The following is a 16,681-nucleotide window of genomic DNA, read 5'->3' on the forward strand; positions in this document are numbered from 1 at the left end:
TTTTAAGGAGGATAATAAATGACTTGTAGGGGACTCAGTGGGTTTGGAAAACAACAGTGGCCTAGGACAAAGTCTGTTTGGGCTGCAGAGCAGACAAAGGTTTGCCACCAAAGTCTGTCCAAGTGTGTTGACAGACTTCAGGTTTTCTTCTGGGATACCGGTTCAGTTAATGAAAACTCAGGGAAGGGACCAGAAGTAATTGTTTTCTTCTTTGGTGGGTCTGATCTTTAGGCACATAACAGAGTATCAGAGTAGAGCTTCTTCCAGCCTCTGCTGGTCTCCAAGAGCCATTCATTTAAAATAATAAGCAAACTATGGTGCTATATTTGGGGGTAAAATTTCCTTGTCTCCTTTGCTCCTTATGGTTTTAATTTGCATTTTTTTTTTTTTAATGACTAGTGATGTTGAACATTTTAAATACACCTGTTGATCATTTGAATGTCTTCTTTTGAGGAATACTTATTCAGATCTTTTGACCATTATTTAATCAGATTATTTGTTTTCTTATTATTGAGTTGTTTGAATTACAAATATATTTACAAATATACCTTTTTCAGACATATAGTTTGTAAAGCTTTGCTCCCATCCATAGATTGTCCCTTCATTCTTTTGATTTATTTCCTTTGCTGTTCAGAAGCTCCTTAATTTGATTCAATCTCATGTGTCTGTTTTTGCTTTTGTTGTCTATAATTTTGGTATGGGTCAAGTTTCTTTGAATCTCTTATATAATTTATTTGTTTTTTTCCCTTTGTGAAGCGTATTTTTGAACATTAAAAAATGTTTCTTAATGTAGTATAAGAGGAGCTTCTAAGTTTTGAGTCTTCTATGTTTTATCAACAGCTTTTGAAGCTCTGTCAGCAAAATGAATTATTGAAATTTTAGCAGGCAATGGTAAAGTTCAAAACAAATCCACCATCAATTTTCTATGAGTTTTTTAGTTCTCAGGGAAGTAAAAAATCCTTTGCTTTTTAATTTGTGCTGTTGCTTGACAAACTCAAAACATATGTATGTTTTGTACTATGAAAAGTACTATGAATATTTTTGAAAACGTACACAAATACATTTTAATTCCAGAACCAAAGAAAGTCATCTCTAGTATGTGTTATCATCTTCTCTCCTTGTGGAGACTTAATTCCAGGCAAAACAGAAGCGTCTATCATTTTATGAGAGGTCACGACAGCAAGGGAAGCCTTAACTAGGACACTTGTTTTCCACATGCATGACCCATAAGGAAACATTATTAAATATGAAAGATGAGCATAAACATCACATAAATCAGGTCATACTTTTCAAAATTTTGAATCTGCAAAGGTGGGAAAGAAGTTATATTCAATTTCAGCTTTTTATAAGCTCTTCATTTTACAGGGAGCAAAACCAAGGAGCTGAAGAATTATGCAAATGAGATGTACTGTTCATACTACAAAAACTGGAATCCTTTCTCTACAATCCGGTGCTAATCCCTAAAACTAAGGTGTTTTTTTTTTTTTTTTTTTTTTTTTTTTAGTAGTAGTCCACTTACATCTGCAAAATGGACTAACACTTAGACGTAACACTTTGTGGCCCACAGCTATCAACCAATGACCTCAATACTTTTCCTCAGTTGAGCAATGCTGCAGTTTGTCTAGTGAGGCCTTATGCAATGGTACGAAAGCCAAGTATTCAATTTTGCATGCTCTCTAAATTCTAAGGCCTGTGGAAATTCATCTGTTTTGAATAACTATAGATGTCTCTGGTGGGAAAAGTTAGTCTGAGTGTTTTTTTCTTTTTTTGAGAGGGGTTGTTATTGCTGTTCATTTGTTTGTTTTATAAACAATTAGATAAATTGTAGGAGAATCCTAAAACCCTTGTGGAATCCTTTATCTCATATTGAACTCCTTCATAAGCAAAAGGACACAATAATTTTAGTTCAGGCCAGGCGCGGTGGCTCAAGCCTGTAATCCCAGCACTTTGGGAGGCTGAGGCAGGCAGATGACGAGGTCAGGAGATCGAGACCATCCTGGCTAACAGGATGAATCCCCGTCTCTACTAAAAATACAAAAAATTAGCTGGGCATGTTGACAAGTGCCTGTAGTCTCAGCTACTCAGGAGGCTGACACAGGAGAATGGCGTGAACCCTGGTAGCAAAGCTTGTAGTGAGCTGAGATCGCACCGCAGCACTCCAGCCTGGGAGACAGAGAGAGATTTCGTCTAACAACAAACAAACAAACAAACAAAAAAGAATTTACCTTCATCTGCTAGAAGAATAGAAATAAAAGAGAGAGAAAGGAAGAAAGGAAAGAAAAGAGGAGGCACGAAAATGCAGAACGTGGATTAATTACAGAGAAAAACTTGCAGACAATAGTATCAAAGACAGAAGAGATGCAGGATGAGGAACTTTAGGGATTAATCAAACAGACATGCTTACTTCTCTAAGATCTTTTATCAGTGGTTGACCTTTGATATGGTTTGGCTGTGTCTCTATCCCAATCTCATTTTGAATTCTAGTTGCCAGAATTCCCAGTGTCATGGGAGGAACCAAGTGGAGATCACTGAATCATGGTGGCAGTTTCTGCCGTCCTTGTTCTCATGACAGTGAGTTAATTCTCATGATGGAGCTTCCCCCTTCACTCGGCACTCATTCTTTTTTTTTTTTTTTTTTTTTTTGACGGAGTTTTTGCTCTTGTTGCCCAGGATGGAGTGCAATGGCATGATCTCATCTCACCACAACCTCCACCAGGCAGGTTCAAGCAACTCTCCTCCCTCAGCCTCCTGCATAGCTGAGATTACAGGTGTGCGCCTCCACACCTGGCTAATTTTGTAGTTTTTTGTTGTTGTTGTTGTTGTTGTTGTTGTTTTAGTAGAGATGGGATTTCTCCATTTTGGTCAGGCTAGTCTCAAACTCCCAACCTCAGGTGATCTGCCCACCTCAGCCTCTGAAATTGCTAGGGTTACTGGCATGCGAGCCACCTCACCTGACCAAATTCTTCTACTCCCTGCCACCGTGTGAAGAAGGACATGTTCATTTCCCCTTCTGCTGTGATTGTAACTTTTTTGAGGCCTTCCCTTTCATGCGGAAGTATGAGTCAATCAAACCTCTTTCCATCATAAATTACGCAGTCTAGGGTATGTCTTTAGTAGCACCATGAGAACGGGCTAATAGGATAAATTGGTACCGGGTAATGTGGTGCTGCTGTAAGGATACCTGAAAATGTGGAAGCGACTTTGGAACTGAGTAACAGGCAGAGATTGGAACAGTTTAGATGGCTCAGAAGAAGACAGAAAAATAGGGGAAAGTTTGGAATTTCCTAGAGACTTGTTGAGTGGCTTTGACCAAAATGCTGATAGTGATATGGGCAGTGAAGTCCAGGCTGAGGTGATCTCAGATGGAGATGAGGAACTTTTTGGGAACTGGAGTAAAGGTCATACATGCTATGCTTTAGCAAAGAGACTGGCAGCATTTTGCCCTGCCCCAGAGAACTGTGGAAATGTGAACTTGAGACAAATGATTCAGGTTATCTGGCAAAAGAAATTCCTAAGTGGCAAAGTGTTCAAGAGGTGGCAGAGCATAAAAGTTCAGGAAATTTGCAGCTTGACAATGCAATAGAAAAAAAAAAAATCTGGAAATAAATCCAAGCCTGGTCATAAGTAACTAGTAACTAGGAGCCAGATGTTAATTCCCAAGTCAATGGGAAAAATGTCTCCATGGCATGTCAGAGACCTTCATGACAGCCTCTCCCATCACAGGCCCAGAGGCCTAGGAGAGAAAAAATGGTTTCTTGCCCTGGCCCAGGGCCTTGGTGGTCTGTGCAGCCTTGAGACATGGTGCCCTGCATCCCAGAAGCCTCTGCTCCAGCGGTGGTTAAAAGGGGCCAACATACAGCTCAAGTCATTGCTTCAGAAGTGCAAACTCAAAGCCTTGGCCGCTTCCACGTGGTGTTGGGCCTGTGGGTGCACAGAAGACAATAATTGAGGTTGGCGAACCTCTGACTATATTTTACAGTATGTATGGAAATGCTTGGATGTCCATGCAGAGGTGTGTTGCAGGGGCAGAACTCTCATGAAGAACCTCTGCTAGAGCAGTATGGAAGGAAAATGTGATATTGGAGCCCCCACATAGAGTCCTATCTAGGGCACTGCCTGGTGCAGCTGTGAGAAGAGGTCCACCATCCTCCAGACCCCAGAATGGTAGATCCACTAACAGCTTGCATCATGTGTCTGGAAAAGCTGCAGGCACTCAACACCTACATGCGAAAGCAGCTGGGAGGGGGGCCATGTCCTGCAAAGCCACAGGGTTGGTGTTCTCAAGACTGTGGGAGCCCACTTCTTGCATCAGCATGACCTGGATGTGAGACATGGATTGAAAGGAGATCATTTTGGAACTTCAAGGTTTAATTACTGCTCTACTGGATTTTGGATTTCTGTGGGGCCTGCAGCCACTTTATTTGGCCGATTTCTCCCATTTGGAACGAGTGTATTTACCCAATGCCTGTACCCACATTGTACCTACGAAGTAACTAATTTGCTTTTGATTTTACAGACTCATAGGCAGAGGTGACTTGCCTTGTCTCAGATGAGATTTTGGACTTGGACTTTTGAGTTAATACTGGAATGAGTTAAGACTGTGGGGAATCGTTGGAATGGCATGCTTATGCTTTTAATTGTAAGAACATGAGAGTTGGGAGGGTCATGGATGAAATGATACGGTTTGACTGTGTCCCCACCCAAATCTGATCTTGAATTGTAGTTCTCATAATCCCCATGTGTCATGGGAGGGACCAGGTGAGATAACTGATTCATTGCGGTGGTTTTCCCCATTCGGTTCTCACAACATTAAGTTAGTTCCCACAAAATCTGATTGCTATATAAGGAGATTTCTTATATAACCACTCTTTGCTGGGCACTCATTCTTCTTCTTGCCACTATGTGAAGAAGGATGTGTTTGCTTCCCCTTCCATCATGATTTTAAGTTTCCTGATGTCTCCCCAGCCATAATGAACTCTCAGTCCATTAAACCTCTTTCCTTTATAAATTACCTAGTCTTGGGTATGTCTTTATTAGCAGCATGAGAATAGACTAATGCAACCATCTCTATCAAATTTGCTTTTCTTCTTTACTGTAAGTATATGAGTATGACAAAGTAAGTGCCCTTTTAAAATTTATTCCTTGCTTTTCTGATATTTGTAATAATTGATTTTATTCCTTTTAATGGAGCTCTCAGTAAAAGATACCTTTTTGCACGTGATCATGGCTTACCCTTTTGACAAACACTTTTTATTGGTTCTACAGCAAGTACAAGTATCACTAGAGCCAAAAGTGAAACTTTGTTTTCTTTTTCAGTTTGGAGTGTTTTTCTGGCACAGTGTGAGATGCTCTCTTCTTACATAGCACTTTTCTTTCAAAATGCACATGGTAGCTAAATCAGATCACTTTTTTTCCCAAGGAGCTCCAGAGACGGTTCCTTCACAGTACAAAATAAGGTAGCCTTTAAGTTGCACAGTTCTCTCCCAAAAAGATGTACAGGAGAATCAGGACAAGGTAAGAACACATGTTCCTCAGATCCTCAGAGGAGTTATCTGTATGGGAACTAGGGGGAAAAAAGAACAAGTAGGAGAAAAAAAAAGACATAAAATACCAACAACTTGTATTAATCTGTTACCAAAAGCATGTGAGAAATTATTGAGAAAGCTACAGGATAAGAAGCACCACTATTACCAATTCTCACATCTGAGTGTCCCTAAATGTATTTTAAGTAATTTTCCATTGATTCCATAGCTTTCTGGACTTCCTTAATTCCCTTGTTCCTGTGCCTCCTGTATCCTCCCCAGGCTACTTCTATACTTCCTTTTCCAATGTCATGGATTCTTCTTTTTCAACCTTTATAGATTGGCCAGAGTAGAGATTATTCCCTTTAGTACAGAGTGCTCATTGATCAGTTAACACAGTAAGCTTTATCATTTCTTCTTCTTTGTCTTTCTTTTGATGATACCCAAACCAAGTAGCTACTGATAAGACTTAAGTGATATTCTACACCTGGCATCCTATTACATTTTCTGTAATTCTATTTTGTAGCCTGCAAAAGAGACAAAGCAAAGGTATTTATGGTCAGAAGATTATTTCATCTGCCATTGGATCTATGCCAATAAACTGTAAGAACATCTCAATGAACAATTAATGATAATGAATTGGGGGTCTCACCCCCCTTCTGGGAACACCATTACACCTTCCACCTCACCTTTCTCAGCAGGGGTTCAACTCCAGCTATTAGCAACTCTTTTCAATGTGTCTCTTAAACTATTAAGTCCTTTCATAGTTGTGTGTGTGTATTGGAAGGGAAGATGTGTGTCAGAAAATCAGCTTCCCTTTTCCACCAGAACTCCCTGATAGAATCTTTAGAATCCTAATGTTATTGTTCCATCAAAGGAACAAAGCTGACTAGTTACAAAATGCCATACAGGAGTCAGTACACATCCCCATGTGTGAAGCTGTAAAGGAGTTTGCTTTGCACTACTTCAACTTCTAAAGCACAAGAAAAAGAAAAAATTATAAATGAATAATATTAACTTACAAGGAAGGCATGTAGATGAACAAGGAGTCCTCAGTAGCTTCTTGATGGCATCAGCTTTGCTTACAGGACAAATAAAAGCAAGTTTTTCTCTGAGACAAAGGAAATGAAAATTATATAGCTTTTTGGTTTCTTTTTCTGTGTTTACGTTTATCAATTTAACATCTTTTCTGTTTGCCTTTTTTTCCATTGACAAGTGCAGCTACTCTCCATCCTGTTGTCTTCCTAAAAGACAGCCTTTTCTTCGAGTTCTCATATTTTCCTGATTAGGTGTCCTTATATCTTCTGCTTTTCTAGCTTCATGGTACATGAATAATAAGGGACTTTTGGAGGGGGAATCAAGGCTAAGACATAGAGTGAAATCACAGTTGACCATGAGGCACTCAAACCTGTGCCCTCAAAAAGTAGATAATAACATTTTTCCCTCATCCCTCTTTTCAGGAAAATCTCCTGACACAGATATCTTAGCTAATTTATGCTACTGTAACAAAATTCTTGACACAGGATAATTTATAAGAATAGCATGTTATTTCTCATAGTTCTGGAGGCTAGGAAGTCCAAAATCAAGGCATCAACAGGTGTGTTTGTCTGACAATAGCTCTCTCTGTTTTCAGTGTGGCATCTTGTTACTGTATCCGGCAGAGGGGAGGAACACCGCTCTCACATGACAGAAGGCAGAAAGGCAAAGGAGTCAAAGTTTGAGTGAAATTTCCTTTATAAAAACCTTAATCCCATTCAGAAAGAAGAAAACTTCATGGCCTAATGACCTTTGAAGGCTTCACCTCTTCATACTATCATATTGGCCATTGAATTTTAACACAAATTTTGGAAGGGAGACTTTCAAACCATAGCAGAAAGAAACCATTCATCCAAGAGATCATTAACTTCCCTTCCCTAGACTCATTCTGAGGTAATGAGGAATAAAGACAAGATGTTCAGGGGAAAAGGGGGAGTAGCCACTGCAGAAAAAGGGTCAGAAGTGTTCTGTGAAAGAAAAAGTACCTCTAATTCTCACATTTCCTATTCTATTTTGCTTTTCTTCCTTCTGCCTATTCAAATTAATTATTTTCTTGGAATAATATTCATCGCATAAATACTAGTGATTGACTTGTTTTAGATGAGATTTGTATTAGTTTGCTAGGGATTGCATAACAAAATACCATAGACTGAGTGACTTAAAGAACAGAAATTTATTTTCTTCACAGTTCTGGAGGCTGGACATCCAGAATCAAGTTGCCAGCAGGGTTGGTTTCTCAAGACACATCTCTCCTTGAGCTACAGATGGTTGTCTTCCTGCTGCATCCTCATGTGGCCATGGCCTTTTTTTCTCTGTGGTTTCCATCCTTGGTATTTCTTCCTCTTATTACAAGAACATGAGTCGTATTGGATAGGACTCTGCTCTTATGACTTCGTTTGGCCTTAATTATCTCTTTACGCTGTATCTGTAAATACAGTCTCATTGGAGGTTAGGTCCTCAACCTATGAATTTGGGCGATAGGAGAACATATTCTTATGTGACAAGGCCTGTCTATGAACCTCAATGCATTCATTTAATTTATTCAAATCAGAAGAACTGTCTTCAGTCTACTGCTAGATTGAATTATCATATATTTTTTCAAATATAATAGAAAGTTATTAATTCTTTAAGAGACACACTTTCAGGTAGCATTTCTGGTGTCTTGTATTTTCCAACTATATTAATGCTGATGAGACATTAGAGCCTGTATTATCGATGTTTATTTAATAGTAAAATCTTGAATTTTAAGATGGGGGTTCATTTGGCTGGTATTCCAAAATTGTGCAGAGTGGAAAGAGAGGCATAATAATTCATGGTATCTTACCTGAGTGTTGTGTGCTCACAAGACCTTCAGCTGGACCATTCAGTTTAGAAAATGCAAAACTCATTCTATCTCTGTTGCCAAAATTATTAGTGAAAATGAAAACAAAATATCCTCCCAACTCTGAAAACCTCTCTGTAGAGGTAAAAAAGAAAGTAAAAATATTACCGACTAGGCATTAAACCAGAATGTGATGCACATAGGTAATTTGCTAAAGAGATTGCAAACAAAGAAATTTCACCCTTTTATATATTCAAGCAGGTACAATCCATTACATATATATTTTCCAAATAAATAATAACTAGTCCTCAGTAAGAGGACTTGATAGTACCATTTGTCACACATAGTTGATCCTAAATTCACTTGGTAATTGAGGTGACCATCTGTGTTAGCTAATTGGATTTATTCAAAGGAAAAAACAAATTACCATATTTTTACAGCAAGAGGTAGTTTTGCAATTTGGAGTGAGAACCAGCCTCCTTCACCCAAGGCTAAGCTCCTACCATTCCAGAAATTGAGAAATGGGGGTACTATCTTCCTTGATGATTACACTTCAGAGAGATTGTTCCAGGTCATTGAAAAAGATATTCCTTGACCTTAAAGCTGGTGAAAGACTTATTAACTTTTATTTTGATTTGTATTTTTATCTCTATTAATGTTTAACCTTTAAACATTACCTTTAAAATTTAAAGGATTACCTTTAAAATTGTATTTATGGTATTTTTGATAACTATATACATTGTATAATAATGAAATCAAGCTAATTAACATATCTTGTAATGCACACATTTATTATTTCTGTGTATGTATAGGGTGAGAATATTTGAGGTCTATTTTCTTAGCAAGTTTTGTGAATATAGTGTATCATTATTAACTATACTCACTATGCTGTATGATAGAGTGCCAGAACCTATTCTTCCTATCTGACCAAAAGTTATTTGTAAGGCTGATTTATTTCACTTAGCATAATATCCTCCAGGTTCATCCATGTTGTCACAGATGACAGATCCCTTTCTTACTAAGGTCTAAATAGTATTCTATTGTGTATGTGTATACACCCCACATTTTAAAAATCCACTTGTCTTTTCCTAGATACTTAGATCAGTTTCATATCCTAGCTGTTATGAATAAAGCTACAATGAACATGGGAGAGCAGATGTCTCTTTGACATATTTATTTCAATTCATTTGAAGCAGAAATGGGACTGCTGGATCATATGGGTAGTTCCATTTTTAATCTTATGAGAAACCTCTATACTATTTTTCATAACAACTATACTAATTCATGACTCATCAGCAGTGTAAAAGTGTTACCTTCTCAACATCCTTGCAAATATTTGTAATCTTTCATTTGAGTTTCTTAACCCCTTATCAGACATATCGTTTGCAAATATTTTCTGCAATTTCACAGATTGTCTTTTCACTCTGTTGGTTGTTTCCTTTGCTGAGCAGAGGACTTTTAGATGCATGAAATATCACTTTTTCCTATTTTTATTTTGGTTACCTTTGTCTTTGGGGGTCATATCCTAAAAATCTTTTTAAGAACTACATCAAAAACCTTTTATCCTATGCTGTCCTCTATAAATTTTAGTGTCCAGTCTTACATGTAATCTTTAATCCATTTTGATTTGATTTTTGTATATGGTTAGAAGTAAGGGTCCAATTTTATTCTTCTGAATGTGGATTTCCTATATTCTTAGCACCACTTATTGAAGAGACCATCTTTTACCAATGTGTGTTCTTGGCATCTTTGTAGAAGGCTAGTTCACCATAAATACGAAGATTTATTTCTGGTGTCTCTGTTCTATTCCATTGAGCTACATGTCTGTTTCATGCCAGTGCCATGTTGTTTTGATTACTAGAATTTTGCTGTGTATTTTGAAATCAGGAAGTATGTTCTAGTGTGACTAGCTAGTCACAATAATTATATGAGATAACTAGTGTAACCAACATTTTCTAATGATTTATTTGACTATTCAGGGTCTTCTCACATTCCATTCAAATTTTGCAATATTTTTTTCTATTTCTGTGAAAAATGTCGTTGGAATTTTAAAAGGGACTGCATTAAATCTATTGATTACTTTACATAGTCTTAAAATTTCAACAATATTAATAATTTCAATCCATTAAAATGAGGGTTTTAAAAATTTGTGTCTTCTTCAATTCATTTCATCAATGTTTTATAAGTTTTAGTATACAGATCTCTCACCTCCTTGGTAAAACTTATTCCTAAGTATTTTTTGTGCTATTATAAATGAGAACATTTCTTATTTTGTTTTTCAGTTTATTGTTAGTATATAGCAACACTATTGATTGTGTGTATGTTAATTTTGTATTCTGCAACTTTATTGAATTAGTTTATTATTTCTAACAGCTTTTCTGGTGTAGCCTTTAGGGTTTTCTCTATATAAAGAGTATACCATCTACTAATATAGACCATTTAATTTATTTCATATTTGAATGTCTTTTATTTATTTTTCTTGCTTCATCGCTCTGACTGGACTTCCAGCACTATGTTGAATAAGTGGTGAAACTAAGTAACCTCATCTTGTTACCAATTTTATAGGAATCAGATTATCACCACTGAGGAGGACGTTAGCTATGAGCTTGTCATATATGGCCTTTATTGTGTTGAAGTACTTTGCTTCTATAACTAATTTCTTGAGAGTTTTTATCATAACAGAATATTGAATTGTGTCAAATGCTTTTTCTTTATCTATTGAGATGATTATATGATTTTTATTCTTCGTTCTGTTAATATGATATATTGTTTGTTGATTTACATACAGTGAAACATCCTTGCCTCCCATGAATAAATCCCACTTGATAATAGTGCATAAGTCTTTTAAAGTGCTGTTGAATTCAGTTTGCTAATATTTTTTGTTGAGGATATTTGCACCGATGCTCATCAGGGATACTGGCCAGTAATTTCTTTTCGTGTAACGTTCTTACCTGGCTTTGGTATCAGGCTAATGCTAGCCTTATAAAATGAGTTTAAAAGTATTGTCTCCTGTTCAAGTGTTTGGAATTCAGTCATGAAGCTATAAGATGCTGGGCTTTTTGTTGTTGTTATTTATTTTTTATTTTGTTTTGTTTCCCATGATTTAAACTCCTTAGTCATTAATGGTGTGTTCAGATTTTTTATTTCTTCATAATTCAGTCTTTGTACATTGAATGTATTTAGAAGTATATCCATTTCTTTTGGTTATACAATTTGTTGGCTTACAATTATTCATTGTGGTCTCTTATGATTCTTCATATTTCTGTGGTATGAGTTGTAATGTCTCCTTTTTATTTATGATTTTATTTATTGATATATTCTTTCTTTTCATCTTTTCTATTGTCTTTCAAGTCTCTATTTCATTTATTTCCGTTCTGATTTTTGTAATCTTCTTCCTTCTACTAACTTTAGGCTTTTTTTTTTCTTTTATTCCTTTGGGTAACATTAGGTTTTCTATTTGATATTTTTTTGTTTGTTTCCTTAATGTAGGTATTTATTACTATAAACTTTCCTTTTAGAACAGACTTTTCTGCATATCATATGTGTATTAGTTTGTTTTCACACTGCTGATAAAGACTTACCCAAAACTGGGAACAAAAAGAGGTTTAATTGGACTTACAGTTCCACATGCTGGGGAGACCTCAGAATCATGGCAGGAGGTGAAAGGTACTTCTTACTGGCAGTGGCAAGGGAAAAAATGAGAAGCAGCAAAAGAAGAAACCCTTGATAAACCCATCAGATCTCAAGGGACTTATTCACTATTATGAGAATAGCATGGGAAGGACCAGCCCCATGATTCAATTAACTCCCCTCTGGGACTTCCCACAACACTTTGGAATTCTGGGCAATACAATTCAGGTTGATATTTTGATGGGGACACAGCCAAACCACATCAGTATGTTATGTTACTGTTTTCATTAGTCTCAATGATTTCTTCTTTGACCCAGTGGCTTATAGCTTGTATTTTTGGTGGCTTTGATTTGTGTACAATGCTATGATTATGGTAATAGACTATTACTCTTTTTATAAAGACAAAGAAACAGAAACTCAATTATTTGCCTGATATCAAAGATAGTTGTTGATAGAGATTATAATTTTTTGAGGTGTAAGATGTACAGAAATCATCAGGTTATAAATTGTTTACTCACAAATATTCATGTGTATATATTTTATGTACATAAATGAAGATACTCATGGATGACCATGAGTATAATTATGAACATTTTAAAAGAATTGTGGCTGAGTGCGGTGGTTCATGCCTGTAATCCCTGAACTTTGGGAGACCATGGCAGGTGAATCACTTGAGGTTATCAGTTCAAGATCAGCCTTGACAAAATGGTGAAACCCTGTCTCTACTAAAAGAAAAATCACAAAAATTAGCTGGGTGTGGTGGTACATGCCATAATCCCAGCACTCAGGAGGCTGAGACAGAAGACTCACTTGAACCTGGGAGTCGGAGGTTGCAGTGAGCCGAGATTGTGTCATTGCACTCCAGCCTGGGTAACAGAGTGAGACTGTGTCTCAAAACAATATATTAATAATCCTATTACTCATTTTTCTTTAAACTTTGTGACATTTTCTCTCAAATTGAAATCAAAATAGAAAATAAAGTATACTTATTTTTAGTGGTATTGGACTAATTAATACTTTAAAATGTAACTTTCTCATATTTTTTTCTTAACCTTTATTTGTTACTTTAGCTCCAAGGGTGAGATAAAGATATATTTTGTCTTACTAAGAGAATTTTGCAAAGGAAAACCAAACCAGTTAGAAAATATTTGTCAATAAGTAAACACTATTCCTTGTGACTGCTCTAAAACCTGGGACAGACGAGCCTCTCCTTGGGTTTGTTCTTTAGAAGTCTTCACCGATTACAATCCCCAAAATACTTCACAGTGCATTGCTATCTTTTCTTTTGGGATTCAATGTTCAGTACTGACATAGCATCGCTCCAGTGACTAACATGGTTTATGCTCCAGGGAAGCACTTCACAAGTTTTGTCCTAAGTTCTCAAAACAATTGCATCTCAAGGTCATAAGGGTTGTGGATTTCTTCATTCCTAACATTGATGGAGAGACTGAAGCATTTGGGAAAAATAGCAACAGACTTAGTGAACTTGTCAGGTCCTCCTTCTTTTACCTGGAATGAAATAGGTTCGTGTATAGCAAAACATAATTTTTCAATAGTGTCAATTATACATTTGCTTGCTTTTGTTTATCTTCCAATTTGAGAGTTTGGATAAACCCATGATTTATTGTGGGTTTTACAGTAGCTGTACACGGTCAGGAATGAATTCTTTTGGTGTTAAATAATTCTTGTAACTACTAAATTTATACATCTACAGGACCAGCATGCATGAATAATATATATACATATTTTTACCTTGAACATTAGAACTGTGCGTGGTTTTATTCTTATATATAAAGAAATTTAATTTTAAAACATAGTTATGTCAACTCTATTATTTTACTTAATTTTAAATATTTATTGATTACTATATATATTGATTTTAACTTAGTTTTAGCATTTTAAAAAATGCATAAATAATATATATTTTTACATTAAATTTATTCGTTTTAAAAATATCTTCAAACTTTGTTCACTTTTGAATAAGATTGTACAAAATTGTAAAATTCTATGGATAGTTGGGATGAAATATGAGACTAATTATGATATATTTAGAAAATAAAAGCAGAAGAACAAGAAAGTGTAGACATAAAGATGAAAAAGTAAAGAAGAAAATCTTCTAAAAAGTCCCAATTATATCTTTAAAAACTGAAAACAATGAAATGGTGAATTGTATCATATTTGGCCCTTACAAAATTCATGAACAGAATGTAACAAATTTCATAATGTAATTAATAATGGAAGCCATAAAAGTGAGCAAGAAAGTTATTCTCATCAAATCTCCAACATGAAGGCACTGGATATACTCCATGAAACATCAAATTCTTTTCTTAAGGAGCTTAGCTTGCTACCAAAATAATTACAGTGACAAATAAAATGTTATTCATACCTCTGAAGTAGTGGATGCATTTGTGGTCTGTGCATTAGAAGATAACATTATATTGATTAACTTGACATGTTTGTTGAGAAAGTCAGAAACTCTGAAGTGTTGCTGTATTCCTTGTTCATAATGACACACTTTTACACAAAAAACGATTAAAATCAGAAGACTTATGCAAGTCTCCATTGGTATTGTTATATTAATTGTGGATTATTCCAATAGAAAGGAAAATGTTTTAAAACATGGGAATCAATATGGTTGATTAAGTCCTAGCAGAAAGACATGGTTATTAGAAAACCTAATTTACCTAGAAGAAAAAAATGAAACCATAATAATTAGTCATACTGTCATTCTCTGGGATAGTCTTGGATGTCACATCTAAGTTCGAAGTTGCTTTTGTTCTTGAGTCATGTTCATTAATAGGCTGTGTGTAATGGCAATTATTTAACCAATTAACCTCACCCATACCCAAGTTCTATTTCGGCGTTAAGGTCAAGTAATCTAAGCTGCTCTATAAATACCCTTATAGTGAATGAAGAAATTTATCATCCCAGGATTTAAAAACAAACCAGAAACAAAACTTATTTATGTTGAAATATTCAAGATAATTAACAAACATTTTAAAATCATTGATTTTATGTGCATTCTGATAGTTTCTTAAGATGTTTAAACATTTTAAATACTATATATTTTGTTTTTTCTTGAGATGGAGTTTCACTTTTGTTGCCCAGGCTGCAGTGCAATGGTGCAATCTCAGCTCACGACAACCTCCGCCTCCCGGGTTCAAGCAATTCCCCTGCCTCAGCCTCTCAAGTAGCTGGGATTACAGATGTATGCACCCATGCCCAGCTAATTTTTTTGTATTTAGTAGAAAAGGAGTTTCACTATGTTGGTCAGGCTGATCTGGAACTCCTGACCTCAGGCGATCCACCCGCCTCAGCTTCCCAAAGTGTTGGGATTACAGGTGTAAGCCACGGCGCCCAGCCTAAATACTACATTTATGCTTGAGTTAGCATATTTGCTCTTATGGGCTTAGTAAGACCTTAATTTTTTAAACAATGAACTACTTTCTTAGGTGCTTGCAATGTTTGAGAAAATTATCTCTATTCAATTGCATATGTAATTCAAAAAGCTTAAAATAATTTGATAAATTGTAAATAGGGTTAGAGTTTTTAAAAAATTTACATATATTAGATATATTACTTAATATTTATCCAAATGCATGTTAAAAAGTGATTGAATTTGTCTATACAAATTACTTAAATGTATGATTCATATACAGAAATGATATTTGAAATTAGAGAATTAAGAAAGAGTTTGTAAGCCTGGCATAGTGATGTGCTAGTAATCGTAGCTACTATTAGGGAGGCTGATGCCGGATGTTCCTTTGAACCCAGCAGTTTGAATCCAGGCAGGGCAACATAGCAAAACCCTTTTGCTGAAAAAGGAAAGAAGGAAGGAAGGAAGGAAGGAAGGAAGGAAGGAAGGAAGGAAGGAAGGAAATAGTTCTCCAATTTATAAACTTTTCGTGTGTAGAATTGATAAATAAGAATGTGTCCCCTCAGAACGCAAATTAGTTCAGCCATTGTGGAAGACTGTGTAGCAGTGAAGATCTAGAATCAGAAATACCATTTGACCCAGCAATCCCATTACTGAGAACATACCCAAAGGAAAATAAATCATTCTATTACAAAGATACGTGAATGTGTATGTTCATTGTAGCACTATTTACAATAGCAAAGACATGGAGTCAACCTAAATGCTTATCAATGATAGATTGGATAAAACAAATATGGCACATATACACCATGGTGTACTATACAGCCATAAAAGAAACAAAAATCATGTCTTTTCAAGGACATAGGTGGATCCGGAAGCCATTATCCACAGCAAACTAATGCAAAGCCAGAAAACCAAGCATTGTATGTTCTCATTAGCAGGAGCTGAACAATGAGAACACATGGATGAGACCCCGTCTCAAAAAAACAAACAAACAAACAAACAAACAAAAAGGCCTGTAATCTCAGCACTGTGCGAGGCCGAGGCAGGCAAATCACCTGAAGTCAGAAGATTGAGACTGGCCTGATAAAAATGGTGAAACCCAGTCTCTACTAAAAATATAAAAATTAGACGGACATGGTGGCAGGCACCTGTAATCCCAGCTACTTGGGAGGCTAAGGCAGGATAATTGTTTCAACCCAAGAGGAGGAGATTGCAGTGAATTGAGATCGCACCATTGCACTCCAGCATGGGTGCTAGAGTGAGACTTGGTCTCAGAAAATAAATAAATAAATA

At 36.0% G+C, this 16,681-nt stretch overlaps 1 long non-coding RNA gene across 1 annotated transcript in view; it reads left to right on the forward strand.

Annotated features, from left to right (window-relative positions):
- The window catches only part of LOC105516801, an 87,524-nt gene that overhangs the window by 2,691 nt on the left and 68,152 nt on the right, over positions 1 to 16,681 (forward strand). Inside the window, exon 2 of the long non-coding RNA XR_001002545.1 lies at positions 8,820 to 8,985. This is a non-coding gene — a long non-coding RNA (uncharacterized LOC105516801). The remainder of the gene's footprint in view (positions 1 to 8,819; positions 8,986 to 16,681) is intronic.

Source organism: Colobus angolensis, unplaced genomic scaffold (assembly GCF_000951035.1).
Source record: "Colobus angolensis palliatus isolate OR3802 unplaced genomic scaffold, Cang.pa_1.0 Scaffold29, whole genome shotgun sequence".
Classification (NCBI taxonomy): domain Eukaryota; kingdom Metazoa; phylum Chordata; class Mammalia; order Primates; family Cercopithecidae; genus Colobus; species Colobus angolensis.